Here is a 16456-nt window from a genome sequence, read left to right on the forward strand (position 1 = left end):
AGCTAGGCATCTAGCTCCAAAAGAAAAGATGGCCAGCGGCCACAAAAACTAAAGAAGGGGCATGATTAAAGTAAGAAATTCCTTCTCTTAAAAAGAAGGCAAACATGCAAACTATGCCCTAAAAGGCCTCAAAAGAGCAAAAAAGTTATTAACAAAAATTTGAGCAATGCAAAAATGAAAATAATAATAATACAAAAGAAAAAAGATGAGTGAAATCCCACTCCTAGAGTATAGTTTCTTTTTTCCACTCATTGTCCCTAGATTTTCCTGCCTTCGGATGGGGCTTTTACTTTCTTCCCACTTGTCAACTAGAACCTTGGTTCTGGATTGGTGAATGACATATTGGGTGGGTAGAGACCCACAAAAACAGTTTTTATAGTTTTGGGCAGCTGATGTAACCACAGGCCTACCAGAATACCAGAGGAACACCCTGGACTCATATGGAGCTGCTAGCTGTGTGGAGCAACAAGGGTTGTAACTTCTTCTTATACTGGTTCATTGTTCCATAATCGGACCATAGCTTTGTCAGCATGATTGTCTTTTCCTGCATCTTAGACCCCAGGCAGCAAGAATTTTCTGCCCTCCAAGAAAGACAGCCTTCTTGTGAACCAGAATTTTACCCCCATTCCATTCCATGGCTCCCTATAAACTTTCTGTCCACAACACCTGAACCTCCCAAAAGGGACCTGAGTAACAACTATGTATATTAATTAGCTTACAAATGCCAGGATGTTATTGCTATGATCAGTACTGCTTTAGAAATAGTCACTGTACTTACTTTCCATACATGTAAGCTTTAATGTAATTCTCACAATCTGTGCGGTATTTCATTTTCCTCTGACCTCACTGCTCACGATTTCTCCCCTCTATAACTATGCGTGTATATATGCCTGCCAATTTAGGATAAAGTGAACTCTAGCCCACAAAAGCTCGTGTCATAATACATTTGTTTGTATTTAAAGTGCCAGCAGATTGTTATTTTTACTGCAACAGACTAACAGGGCTACCTCTCTGAAACCTGTATTAGGTTCTGAAATTTGATCCTCTTTTATCTTTGCAGAAGCAAACGTCTGTTTTGAAATCTGAGCTGATGCAAGACTACCACAAGCAAAAGAAATCCAAACACCTAGAAATTACGAAGACCAGAACTGTGTGTACGTAGAAGAGAGGAACAGAGATGAATGATTGGAAAGATGAGAAGAAAGAGTCACAATTTTGCATTCATCACTTTTAAAATGGATGAAAACTGCATGAAGGAAACACAATAGATATTTGCATTATTTGGGAGTGCTAAGTGAAGAAAAGCATGTGAGCAAGTGGGCATGTCCTCTGGTAGCATTCTGGCTTGGCCTACGTTTTGACAAGTTTCTTTCTCAATAGCTGACTTAGTTAAAGGTAGCATGTTTGATGTAATTAGAAGCACAGGCTGGAACAGGTCAAATGCCATTCCATATTTAGACGGTCCACTGAAAGGTGATGGTAAACAGCATCAAGAAGAAAAATTGGCAGGAGGCAAAACCTCAAATTCATTCCATGAGTATGCAGCAAAGGAAATAAAATGCAAATCTAATTTTTGTTCTGTACTTATTTTGACATGACTTCCTCAGAGGAAACACTGAAGCAATGTGAGAGGCATTGCAGCTTGTAAGACAGTTTGCTATTCTTGGCAAAGCGTAGGACAACTTCTTTTTCTTCATCATCTTTTTTGTCTTCTTTTCCTCCTCCTTTTCCTCCTCCTACTGCATGCTAACAGTGTAGTGCAGAGATTCTGCTTTGTCCTTAAGCAAAGGGAAGCAGATCAGAGTAATTGATTAAGATCTAGATTGAGTAATGACTAAATTAAGTCCCATTGATTTGAATGGGACTACTTTAAATATGACTAAGTCTGTATCCAGACACAGTATCTACTTCCTACTGACTCTTGATAGTCATTTATAGTGCAATCATATACATGTCTACTCAGAAGTAAATCCCATTGGGTTCAGTGGGGCTTAGTCCCAGGTAAGTGGGTGCAGTTAGCATCCTTAAGTTCATGGAGGGGTATTAAACTGAGTCATGCCAGTGCTTCAAAAGAACTTAAAATTCATTCATTTATTTAGACATTGAATATCCTGCCTTTGTTGAAAAAAGAACTCAGGGCAACTTAAAACAATAACATAATATTATTAATAATAATATGCCATAATAATAATAAAGATGCTCACATGAATTAAACTGCAATCATAATAAAACAAAATTCCAGCAAGCAGCAAAAGCAGCAGTCCATAAAGACCAAAAACAAGATGAACAGGAACAGCAATAGCAATAGCATACCCACAGAAGAGATGCTTTCTCAACTAAGGCCTTAGATAAGTAGGTGCCTATTTCGTATTGGGGCTCATTGGCACTCAACCAGAACACCATTCCACAAAGTGGCCCTACTTCTCGTTTTGCCAGGGCTATCCGGCCCCAATGCTTTGGGGGAGGGATGGTGAAATACTCTGTCACAGAACTGATCCAGTATTCAGTGCTCTTTGCTTTCTCTCTCCCAAAAGCAGGAGAGAGAACTAAAGGAGGTTTGGTGGAATATGTGCAGTCTGGGAGAATGTAGCAGTGGGTGCTTGTTTGGAAAATGCTGGGTATTCTTCCTGTCTCTGCCATGTTATGCTCCATGTCCATCAGTCCTCACTGCGCTATTGCACTTTCTGTGACTTTGGTGACAATTGCGTAGAAAACAAAAACTACACAGATGGTTTTTTATTCATAACTCCCTAGCTCTTGCACCTATCCTTCTGACATTTTTAGGTTTCTTGCCAAGGGTGACCTCCTTTAGAGTTCTGACTGGTTCTGATTGAAACCCAGAGTGGATTCACTGCCACACTGACATTGGAGCCACCAGCCTCCACTGTCTATGATATATGCCATTTTTACACAAATTGCTTTAAAAAAACCTATGAGGGTGGGGGGTGGGGTTAAGCTGGCTCAGGTGAGGAGGGAGGTGAGTTGGCCAGTAGGAATAGAAAGGAACTGGTTTTGGAGAGGAGTGTGGACAGAGAAAAATTGGATGTGGCGAGAATGACGTGGGACAGAATGGCCACAAGGAGCAGGTAGATTGGGAGGCCTGCAGCTAAAGAACAAGACAGAGAAAGACACAGATCATCAACTGTCTTATAGAATAAAATACACATCTCCAATGACAAAGACAGGCAGAAACTGTTAAAATAGTTAAAGGGTTATTAGAAGTTACAGGGATATTAGAATATTTTTAGCTTTGTGGTTAATGTTCATAAAATTGTAATTCTCTTGATAAACATTGATAAATATTACTAATGTTTACCAGTGTCATCTGGAATTTGTCCAATACCTATCTCAGATTGCCCTAAAAAGAACCATCACAGAAGCAAATCACTCCCCCCCCCCCAGTTTCAACACTCTCTTTCTACCCCCAAATGCTGCACCTAAATGTTGGGTTCTTAACTATGGCCACCTCTATGCTGTATGTCATTTTCATAATAATTGCCCACAAAAATCTGGGGTTTGTAACTGTAAAGTCTGCTTTTGCACAATGTTCCCTGCTTCTATTGAAACTTGCCAGGCTCAATCACCTGGGCTACTATGCCTGTAAATTTCATCAAATTCTGACAAACAGAAAAACAGTTATGGCAATTTGTTGAGCGACCCACAATTCCTGTCTACAAATACATGTTACTGGTGAATAAATATGATACACAGGGTTTTAAGCAGGATTGGAACAGGGAATTGGATTGTCCCATTGTGCCTAATCAGCAGATTGCCAGTTTGACACCTATTGTGTCTATGGATCTTTGGCTGTGTCTTATTCAGCAAAAATGTTTTGTGGCTGTTGAACACTGCAACACCTCTTTAATAAGGGATTGTCTAATTTGGCTAATTGCTGGTACAGCTGATGTTTCTTTTAAACATATGTTTTGACAATGTCTAGTAGTTACTTCTTTTTGGGAGGAGGTTATTATACAGATCAATTTTGTACTAGAACACTCTAATAGTCGCTGATGTATACACTCTTTAAATTATTTGTCTGCTTCATGAAAACTAACAAACGGTCAGTGTAAATGGATTTTCTGCACCCTTTTGACAGCTAAGAGACTGATATTACAACACTGGAACACTCACCTCCTCTATTGTAATGGTCTGAGGACCTTATAATAATTTCAGTATTTGAATGGGTGGCATATAAACGCCACCTTCCAATGGATACTTATTTGGATATTTGGTCTGCTTTTGTTGAAGCCTATGTATAATTGCTAGTAAGTTGCATTTTCATATATATATATATATATGCATTCATTGCTATGGATATGCACACATTTATGTATATAAAAAACCCTTTAAAAACAGCAATTTGTTCAGTAGAGTTTGGTCCATATGGGCCTTCTTGAAATGAGTTTGACCTGCGCTGTATAACCTGATCCATCATTGTAGCCCTTTTTAACAATTTATAGAGTAGCAATCTCAAATTATATCCAATGTATTTACATGCCTGAACTCACAAATTGCAATTTAAAGCTATATTTACATTCAAATTGCACCACTGGATTAATCACATTTTATTTGCTGCAAACAATTGATTTTGCTCTGGTTTGAAAATAAAAGTTTGTGGAGTGCCAGAAGCACCAAAATATTCAGTTATTACTGAACATGTGCAGAGGAGAAAGATGTAGCTCATGAGCTCAGTCCTTCTTATTTAAAAAACAACAACACACACACAACTTTAATCAATTGGTACTTCCAATTAAAAAACAAATATACAAAAATCCAAATGTGAAAACTGAGGAAATTTAGAACCCTGTATCCTCCTTGCCATTCGAAATTGCTGCTGAATTGTTAAAAATGTTGCTGTATAGAAATATTTTCGGAAATGATGAAATGAATCAAAATAGGAGAGTTGTGGCTGCTGGTAGAATATTGATCCGCTTTTCTTTTACCTGTGACTATTCCCACAATTGTTTTCTGAAGCTTGTTCATTTAGTGGAGAAATTGCCAGTCTGATATGCTGACTGAGCTGGGTGAAACCCTGTCTATTTCTACACCATCAAGAGGAATTACACTGCAGGGCTTTCTATGTTTATAGAATTGCAGTCTTTGGAAATTGCTGACTGAATTGCTCCTTCAGTTGGTTTGTACTTGTGAATGTCACTTCAGGAGATATTGTCCTGAAGTAGGTAGTTTCAGGTTCCCAATGTGCGCGCGTACGCATGCACACACACACACACACAAAACACAAACATATTTTCAGGAAATTATCCATCCGATTGCTACCTAAATCAGTCACAACTTGACAGATTACACCTGTGGAGAAACCTATATGCTGCATTGGTCAATTTCAGCATATGCCAAAGTCATTCCGCCATTTCATTTCCGTTTCAATTTTCTTGTCTTTTGGAACATAGCTGAGGTTTGTGAGTATTTAAAGGTCAGCATTGCAGACATCAAAATAGCTCATCTGCATGCCTCGATATGCCACCCAAATGGATATGGACAAGACTTCCAAACCTCTCCTATAATAGATTTAAAGAGGAAAGTTTGCTAGCTTGCTGAAGAGGGGAGGGGAAAAGGAAACCTTTAAAAAAGATAAAGTTATTTGCTTTCCTTTTGCCTGATTTGAAGAGAAGGCAGGACTCAGATGTAAGTAGATGCAGTAGTTCAGTGAGATGCCTCCCTGGCACGATGCCTCCATTACTTTACTTTCTGGGACTGGACATGCAATTTTGAAGGGAGCCCTCTCAAATCAAGCCATTTCCCCCCCCCCCCCAATCAGTTCTACCTGCCTCCTCCTTGTGAAAGTTTGAGGCCTACAGTGGCAAAGGGAAAAAAGGTCAGGCTTAGTGGCCCACAGTTTTCTGTTGGGAGGGAGTAACCCTGAAAGGAGTAGTTTTATTTCTCCAGTTAAGTGTCAGTTTCATTTCTCCACTTAAGTTTCATTTTTTTCAGGTTTGAAGCAGTACTTTCTGTTTTGAGGGAAGAGGGTATATAAAGAGAGCGAGAGAGCCAGTAAGAGCAGGGACAGTCAGAGCCTGAAGTGAGAGCAGAGTCTGAAGAGTGAGCAGGAAGAAGCAGCCTAGAAAAGTCTAAGTACAGCTAGGGTAAAGGAACTTGCATGTTGCAAGTTTTATTTTCTTTTAAGGCCTTTTGTATCACACAGCTCTATTGTGTAAATACCTGTAGTTGTAATTCATTGGCTTTAAATCTACTAGTAAACTGTTGTGGTTAAACCCTGTGTCTGGAGTGTCAGTCACCCCAGTTCAGAAGAAGGAAGGTGGGACTCTTAAGGAGGCAAGAGATCCTTAAGGGGTTGCTCAGGGAGTCAGGTCATAAGGTGAACCTTGACACTTCTATACTTACTGTCCATTGACATTGTTGCTGCTCTTCAATCACATGAAAGATACCTACATTTTTATTTCCAAACAGTGGCCATTTGGCCATATGGTGAGCACACATACCTACCAATGGGTAAGTACATGGCAATAGTGCAGTAAAGTCATGCTGTCGTGGGGTGACAGGGAAGAAACTGCAGAAAGCACATCTTACAATCAGAAGCCCAGAGACATACATCTGAATGTCAATATATCTATGCTCTGCACAGGTATTCTCTATGTCCATGTGTATATGGATCGTATTACATTTACTATGCTGAGAATTCCCCCAAGATTTGTTCTGAAGAGTTAATTAATATATGGTCACCATCATGCAGATACATTCTCTATACAGAGCTGTCATTTAATGCATGGAAAGATTCTACACAGAATTGGAAACACTAAACAAGAGAAACTTTACACTTGCTGCTACTCTTATTACTGTTAGATTGCAGTGGTAATGAAGTACCACCTAGTAGCTGAATAGAGGATCCTTCATCATCCCTTTTCTAAAGATCAGGCCACGCTTAAAGCAAGATTTAATCAGATTTTAAGTTAGCAATTGGGAGACCTGACAATGGCAAAAGCTGCTTAGAGCTGCCTCACCCCAACTGGGGGCCCTCCAGATGTGTTGGACAGCAATAATTCCCAGCCAGGGTGGCCATGTTGGGGGAAGCTGGCCTATAGATCTACTTCAGAATATGCATCCTAAGGCCAGCTTTGATTTCAGCCCAGCTGCTGACCATGCAGAAGCAAGAATAGCCTTAGCAATATGTACTTAAACTAGAGCTGGCAAACATTTATTTTTCCTGCAGAAGCACTGTGTCTTCCAGACAGGTCTCTGGGCCAGAATAATGTTTTGAAACTTACTCAGTCTCTTTATCTCTTCCTAGCAGTAAACGCCTCATGCTTATAGAGCACCAATGCGGGTTCTCCCAGACATAGCTGTAAACTTCGTGTCAGAGGTGTTGAACCTCTTTCTGCCTGCGGGCTGAATTCAGTTTTGGAGCAGCTCTTGGGGGGCACATGCCAGTAGCATGCAGGGCCAAAGAGAAAAGGGGGCAGGGTCAAAATACTCCCAAATACCCAAACTTCTAGCTTAAAGCTCTTAACTGCACAAGAGCTTGGCAAATACATAGTGCTGTGCTGAGAATTTCTTCCACTTTTTTTTTTTTTTTACAATTCCCACTCAATTTGATAGGAGAGTAACTGCTTTCAAAAAGAAATTCAATGGTAAAGAAATTTCAGAGAATTTCTCATGGATTGGGTTCAGGTTTCTTGGGCTTACCTTACTTTGGAGGTGGCCGAGGAGTGTGCACGAGTGTCCTGTCTTTCATCATACAATCATCTCTCTGGCTGCCTGTAGCCTCCTCAGCTTCCTACACTTCAATGAAAGCCCAGTTTAAGGCACCTTGAAGTAAGTCATCCCCTAGGGTCTCTTCGGATCAGGACATGCAGGCAGCCTGGGAGGCTAGCTGTCATTAGGTAAGCTCAAAAACACCACAAAAATACATTAAAAAAACATCCTGAATGAGGCAGAACAATGGAAGCCTCTTTCACAGGGGAAGAAAACTCTCAGGAAATTGGAGGACAGATTTTGGCAGAGCACTAACTCCACCTCATCCCCGGAGCTGGACACAGCACTTCCCCCACCTGCACTGCAGTGGAGCCAGTCTGCCCCAGACAGCTGATGCTGTTGTAGCATGAAACCCCCCAAAACCCTTAGGAAAAAAGAAAGAAGCTGTGCTACAAGCCCTGCTAATGGGGAACCCTACCTGGGAGAAACTGTTGAGAATTTCTCCTACCCCTGGAGAAATTTGGTGAAATTGTTTCCCAAATTTCTCTGCCTGCAGTAGGTGGAGAATTTCAAGAGGCCATTTGTGCACAGCAATAAATACATAAGCTTTAGGAGAGGCATCTCAACAGTTTAGAATGGGGGAAAAAACTGCACAAAAGCTTGGAAACCTCCAAAACAATCAGTGGTTGGGAGAATGGGCATGGCATCTGGCAGATCCCAAAGGACTAGATTTGGCCCCCAGGTGTGCCAGATTTTGCCTGTGGGCCTGAGGTTCAACATCCCTACTTTACATACATATATAAATGTGTGTTGCAGTGCTGAGGCTTGGAATATCTTTGTTTTGACTAGGGATGTCAGAGAAATCCACAGTGGAATCAAATGAGTTCAGATTTTTTATGAATCCAACCCATGGATTCTGCAGCAGTCCAGCTTTTCCCCAGTTGGGCAGACATGTGGACTGTTTTTCTAACTTTCTGTTTTTTTGTACAAATTTAGTAATAGACACAGACACAATTTTTTTAAAAACAGCAGAAAATCCCAATTTCCCCGATAGGCTAAAGCATGAAGGTGTGCATTTTGGGGGGATTTGCACATTTGGGGGGATTTGTTCATTTTCTCAAGCACAAATTTGCACAAGTGCGAATTTGTGCAAATTCAGAAACTTAAAAAAAAAATCCAGTTCTGTTGATGGGCAGACGATGGAATGACAGGTGCCGGACAATCTTGACTCTCACAATTTCCCTTCTGTGTGAAACACTGGGTAGAATCAATACAGATGTGGTAAAGAGAGTAAGAAGAGACCTGGTGAATCAGAACAAAGGCTCCCCTAGTCCAACATTGTCTTTCTAACCGTGGCCAGACGCCTGCTTTGAGGAAGCCCACAAGCAAGACCTGAAGGCAACAGCCCATAGTTTTCCTACAAGTGGTTGCTTCTGGAAGGGGTCCACCATTTTGTGATCATGCCCAACAGCCATTGACAGACCCATCCTCCATGAATTCATCAACTGTATTTTATTCATTTATGGATTTGTATCCCGCCTTTTAGAAAACATTTGCACAAGACAACTTACATTGTAACCAATAATAGAAATATCAATAGCAAAAGGAAAATACAAATAAAAAATGTTAGAATAGCACAGCTAAAAGGAATTATACATTTATTAATCCCTCTTTTAACTCAATAGTTATTACCACATCTTGTTGCAGCAAATTGCACAGCAAGTTCATTTTGGCTTACTTTCTTTGGTTTTCCTGAATCTACTGCTTAATAATTTCACTGAGGCTGTAGACCTGTGCACACTTACCTGGAAGTAAGTCTCATTGAACTCTGAAAGAGGCAGTGGTGAGGCTCCTTTTAAAAAAAATAAAAATAAAATTTAGCCCCCGGCAGTGTTAAGCTCTTGAAAGACCTCCTTGAAGGACCACCTTCACCCTTATCAGCATGTCCACATGTTAAGATCAGCAAGAGAGGCCCTTTTCACTTGCCCACCTGTGACAGCAGTTAGGTGGGTGACTATATGACAGAGGGCCTTTTCTGTAGTGGCCCTACATTCCTAGATTACATTCCCATCAGGGGTCCATCAGGCCCCATCATTGAAGGCTTTTAAAAAGGTCCTGAAGACTGACTTCTCTACTCTAACCTCCCTCTGATTATGTTTTAACAGACTGGGTTATAGCTGCAATTGTGTTGTAGGCTCTGTCTTTTGCTAATGTTTGTTGCTTTGTGGAACTTTTGCTGATTTTATTACTGCATCTTTTAATTATTAATTTTCTTATATGCATTTTATTGTTGTATGCTGCCTTTGGGAAGGCTCCAGCCCTGAAAGGCAGCTTATAACTCATTTAAATGAATGAATGAATGAATGAACAAACGAATGAATGAATGAATAAAAAAGATCTACCTCATTTTATCTAATCTCCCATATTTGGGCAAGGTATCTGAGTTCCAGTTGTGCCTGGATGAAACAAGAATGAAATTCAGTCTGTTTTCTGGTCTGGGTTTGGACCTGAAATTGGCTTGGTCACTCTAGTAGATAGACACTGGAAGTTGATTCTCCTGGACCTTTCAATGACTATTGATACCATTAACTATGGTATATGCCTGGACCACCTAAAGGGAATTGGGTTTCAGTGTGATTCAGTGTTTCTACTCCCTCTTGGAGAGTCAACCCCAAAACTGTAGAGTTCTGCAAACATCTCCCATGTTTCTTAATATCTATATAAAACTGCTGGTTAAGGTCATCTGGTGATTTGGGGTAAGGTATTATCAGTCATCAGATGGCATTGGGGATTACTTCTTGTTCCCAAAATCTAACTCCCATGGAAGCTGTAGAAATGACAAACTGGTGTGTTGCATCAATTAGTGAGTGGGGTGGGGTGGGGTGAAGGGGATGATGAACAAGCTGAAATGTAATCTGGATTTGATGGTGTTCTACATAAGATTGCATGCCCTTAAAGCAGCTGGTGACCAGTTTAGAGGAGCTCCTTCACCCAATGCCATCCCTGGATTTCCAGGTGTCAGTGGTGGTGAGGAGTGTCTTTTACTAGGCTTGGCTTGTTCATGAACTGCAACCTTTTCTGGAAAAGGCAGACCTAGTTTCAGTTAGGTATTCCTTGGTTACTTTCAGGCTGGATTACTACAATGCTCTCTATGTGGGGCTACCTTTAAAGATTATCCAGAAACTTCAAGTGGTTCAAAATGTGACAGCAACAGTGTTATTTGTGGCCCAAAGGTTGGTCTATATTACCCCATCCTACAATAGAGAAAAATTAGATGATTTCTTTTTCTATCTCCTTATCCTCCTTCAGTAATTAATCCTTTCACACTTTTGTCATCTAGTGGTCCAGTCAGCCTCCTTGGTTGGTTTCTTGTCTGTATACAGCGTGCTGATGCTCCTGTAGTCTATGTGGGCCATATTTTCCAAACAATGTGTAAACACATGACGAGTCAGTTGTGCCTTTAATTAGTTGATTTCGATTTGGGCATTTCTCATGCTTGCCCATCTAGGCAAAGAGAGTTAGGACAGTGTAATAATACATGCATCTACCCTCAAACGCTAAAATGGCCAATATATAGTCCACACTTTTCAGTAGGAGTATGTCTTTATTTATATGATATGAATTGTGATGCTTTAAAAATGCAGAGAGGAAAAATGATACTATCTCCAGAAATAAACCCCACTTTTTCCTCTTTCACAGCTTCCAATTTTTAGAGTAATTTTTTGGGAGGGGGGATGTTATGTTTTCTTTTATTGGCATTTCTGTGAAAGCTGATAGATTCTTTGCAGAAGACATGTTTTGAAGTGTTTCAATGTTACAAGCTTGCCCCCACTTCCATTCCTTCTCTTTGTTGTTTGCTCTGTGTAAAATTTTAGGCCAGGGATCTCTCTTCTTGGACACTGGCCATGGACACTAATGGAAAAACAACACAGATGATGGCATTGTTCAGACAGCTTATTTTCTCTTGAGTATCCAGATTTCCACTCATCCACATATACTATCCTTATAATTAGTTCTGAGATGTTTTCCAAGGGCTTCGTCACATGGAGTTTTTATCCTGCTATTGAGATTGGTTACTCATGGAAGTTTGTAGGTCCTTTAGATGACATCATCAACCTCCAGGGCATCTCCTGCACTAACTGACCTTTATTCCGTTTTTTAAAAGATCAGAGATAATGAGCTATCAAATTACACCGTTTGAGTTCCGCTTGAGTTCCCTCTGTAAAAAGAGGAAAACGCACAATAAGAGGAGCTGGACTACAGAGCCATCTAGTGGCTGTATAATGAAACATATCAAAGACTCAGATAAGGGGGGAAAGGGGGGAAAGGGGGGGAAAGGAAGTGCATGTAAAGAGAGTCCATTGTGATCTTGCATTTAAAACAGAAGCAGAGTGCCCTGTTTTAAATGTGGGATTTTAGGTTGGTGTAGAGATACTCTAAGGTCTTCCTTTTTTTCCATTACAAAACAATCATTGATTTATTAAAAGTACTATGGCACTATCGGTCACAATCTAATGCAGAGTTTGTACTGCATTGTGGACCACACAGTCTTCTCCTGTACTGCAGAAGATCTCTGATGCAAAAATGATTATTGATGGGAGCGATGATAGATACCAAAGAAGCCACCCAAATCAACACTACATTTCTGCTGAAACAAGTATAATATTGAGAGGCTAAAGGCACTAGTGTGGACAGCCTATTAGGAGAGAGAAGCATGAGTTGAAAACTTAACCCTGAGCAGGGACCAACTGGTGCATCACTCAGCAGGAATGCCTGACATGGATACATGTCTTGGGGAAGGAAAACCCAGGTAAACTGTCCTTTATTTATTCCTGCTGATTAAGGGAAACAGCCATTCATTCATGAGCTTTATTCAATGGGCAGTTTTAGACTAATACTGTAGAGAGTCATCCTCAGTTGCATTAGGGCACATTCCTCACCAAAACTCAACACATATTCATAATAATCCATAATTTAACAGGATGCCCCTTATTGTGTGGTCAAGTACATATCGTCATTTTGGGACTTTGTAATCCAGATGTTCTCTGTAGCAGCTAAAAGATTCAGCTTTGTTAGCTCAAGGTAGTGTCACAACCATAAATCTTTGTGGAATTAGCCACTGGTTACTTGGATGTGAGCAATAAAAAATATTGATTATATAAACACAGAGATTGTAGAGACATAGAGAGATCATATAGATATAGCGAAATTATAGAGACATAGAGAGATTATATAGACATAGAGTTAGCGCCTGTGTGGTGCAGTGGTTAGCGTGTTGGACTGGGACTCTGGAGATCTGGGTTCTAGTCCCCACTTGGCCATGAACTCACTGGGTGACTTTAGGACAGTCACTGGCTCTCAGCCTAACCTACCTCACAGGGCTGTTGTGAGGATAAAATGGAGAGGAAGGAGGATCATGTTAACACCTTGGGTTCCTTGCAAGAGGAAAAAATGTGGGTTATAAATGTAATAAACAATAAACAATAAACCAAACAAAATATATATTTTAAACTTTACCCCCTTTCCTCTCTTTTGGTTTACTCATTAACAAGCTAGTCACTCTGACAGGATAAACTTTTGACCAATTCAGTTGTTGTTCATTCGGGAGTAAAAACAAGAATTAGATCTCATCTTTGTATTGGAATCTTGTGGCACAACCAAGATGATAATCAGGTCCTATCAGGCTGATCCAAATTTAGGTCAAGAAACAAGATAATGTATATAGTTCATGGGAAGGTGAGGGGAAATCAGTTTGGGTGTTTCAAAAGCCCAGGATCCATCTCCACAGGGCTACAGCCTCCATAGAGGAATTGGTCCTTGTGGCTGCCCCTGAAAGGAGGGAGACATGCTAGGGCCAAACATGGGCAGATGCATGCGACATCCCCACATTGACATTGGGATGGGGCAAGCTGGATATTTAACCTCCCCTTTGTGCCATTTGCTACTTCACTGGCACCCATTCTTCCGCCCAGGATCTAGAGACCAGTAGAGGCCATTGCTGATCAGATCCAGGCGTGAGATAGGCTCTCCTGCTTTAACTAATGCTAGCACTGCCCACATAGCTATGTTTTCTGCAGCTCTTACATTGTAAGTTAATAAAATGGTGGCCCTAGTTTACCCTGGTATCTTGTCTCTTTATTTCTGGGTGGGATTGCAAATCCTGGTGGACTCTTCATTATAGAGTAAGGTGTGGTCTATCAAAGCTGTATTTTTAACTGCCTCAATGGGTGCATTAGTGTGGGGTGGGGAGGTCAATCATGTCTTCTTTATTGCTATAGAGACAACCTTGTGTCTATAGGGCACTAATGTCCAGTGTCAGTGGGGTGAGGAATGATGCAGAAACCTAATCTCTTCATGGCAGGCACATTTTAACCCGCTCCTTCTGGTAGTTCCACACTAACAGGGAGCAGTCCATCAGAAGTATTCACTGGAAACAGGAAGTTCCATTTTGTCTGGTACAGCAAACTTTCCAAATGGGGACAGATGATTTGATATGCTGGGGATATTCAGATGACTAGTTACAGTGGCATGTGGGGGAGAAAAGAGACAACCAAACATGGAAGTTGATTTGTAGACTTAATAAATGAAATACCTTAAAAGTGTATTATGAAAGAAAGAAATAAAGAAAAGAAATTCAACCTGATCCATGCATATTTGTTCAGAAGTCCACCTGAGTTCAATGAAACTTATTCCCATGCAAGTGAACTTGACATTGTAGCCGTAATTATGGTTCTTCTAATTGGTTTGGACAGTCATTTAATAATCTTGCTATTCTTTTGTACAACAGTAGATGGCAGAAGGGGATCATCAACTGAGAAAAGAGAACCCAGAAATGAACATTCTTGTGAATATATGCATATACACACATATATCATAGATGGCACTGAAATTAACCTTATTAGTCTGTAAAAAAAGAATAGAAGGTGAAAAACAGCAAGTAGAGGGGTTCTCTCTCCCCCCCTGAAATGCATTTTGATGCAGTAACAACTCTGGAGTCTGAAATGACCATATCATTAACAACAGGAATATAATAAAAGCAAACTTGTAGAGACTTAAGTGTAACATATCAGGGATATTTCTTTAAACAGGACCTCAAAGAGCAAATGCATTTTCTTAGGTTGTTGCCAATATTTCTTAAGATCTTTCCTCCTTTATTTCTGAAATTCAAATAATTTGGTGCATTTGTAAAATTAAGATAAGACAAAGAGAGCAACTGCAGGGAACCTTAGTATCACCATAACCTCTCAGCTAATTGAGGATAATCACTGCAAAATCTACCCCATTGTGAAATTGAGCTCTACCTCTAGACATTGGTCAATGCAGAATTGTTTCCTGTGGCACATATTCTAGTGCAGGCTAAAGTGATTTTCAGTATTCTTAGAAAAGGTTTCTATTCAATTTGCCTTGAGGGAAAATATCTAAACATCCTCACTGTAAAAGTTCATTTGAGGCTCACTTAAGGGGAACAGAAGAGCTGTATGATTATATATATATATATATATATATAGAGAGAGAGAGAGAGAGAGAGAGAGAGTATGTATGTTTGTGCTAGAATGTCACAATATCTCAGGATATGATCTGACTTGTCAGCCAGTTGTGTCCCTCCCCTCCCTGCTCATTTATCTTTATCCCTTAATGTGTTGCTGTTTCAGCTTCAGCTGGTCATTCCTGTTGTTTGCAGGAGAGGACTTGAAATGCATTTCCTAGACCAATGGATGAGTGCCCAAAAGATTATAGGTTAGTGGGAGGGATTTCAGGGGATCAAAAGTTGGCAGGGGGTTGGGTTTAGTTTGCTACAAACACATGGGAAGTTGATGTGAAGGTGAGACAACAAATTCAGAGGAAGAAAGACTCCAGGCTTATGCATCTTTCAGTATCCATCCACCAGCGTCCATTCCTTAAGTATTAGCAATTCTGTTGTAGGATTTTGTTTTCCAAAATTAACCATGTTCAGTTTTTAAATTTTAACTTAAAGTTGAGCTTAAAGTTCTATAGGTACATCAACTAATATAGCAATCAATTGTATATCCTCCTTTCCCACAAGAAGCTCAGAGAGACATAGATGGGGTTATCCTAACAAGGGAAACATAGCTCAGTGGAAGAATGCATGTTTCACATGCAAAAGGTCCCAGATTCAATTCCCAGAATCCCCAGGTAGGACTGAAAGGGACTCCTGTCTGAAACCTGGAAAACCACTGCCAGTCAGGCCATACTGAGCTAGGTAGAACAATGAACTGATATGGTATAAAGCAGCTTCCTATGTTCCTATAATGACTGGCCCACGGTCACCCAGGGATTTGAACTCATCTATCACTGGCTGAAGTAGAACAGTCTGCCCCTGTGCCATATACATTAATAAGTACTACTGACTTTCAGTTAAGTATATACAGGAGTGCAGCCTAAATATATTAATTAAAGTGCATTCATAGGAATGGGTTTGGAGGGGGGTGGGCCACCTTTTGGGTTCAAGGGCTGCATGCAGTGGCGGGTGTTGGACACATGTTATCCTCCTCCCCTCCATCCATATTTCAGTGTGCGGGGATGGGAAGGTTTAAAACCTTCACTCCCTGTTTGCTGAGATCAGGGGATGGGATTGCTGGGGTGGGGAGCGTTTAAAGCTCACAACAAACCTGTTCCAAATCAATGTGGTACCTACGTCAAGATATGGCTGATCAGCTAAGTGGGAGGAGTGGGGGGGCAGCTCAGGGCTTTCATGGCTGCATAGAGAGTGGACCGTGGGTTGCCCATATGTTCTTGTGATTGTGACAGCAGGACCTTGTCTTTTTAA

The sequence above is a fragment of the Heloderma suspectum genome, chromosome 3 (assembly GCF_057233095.1).
Source record: "Heloderma suspectum isolate Gila_16-S chromosome 3, 16-S_ref, whole genome shotgun sequence".
NCBI classification, from domain to species: domain Eukaryota; kingdom Metazoa; phylum Chordata; class Lepidosauria; order Squamata; family Helodermatidae; genus Heloderma; species Heloderma suspectum.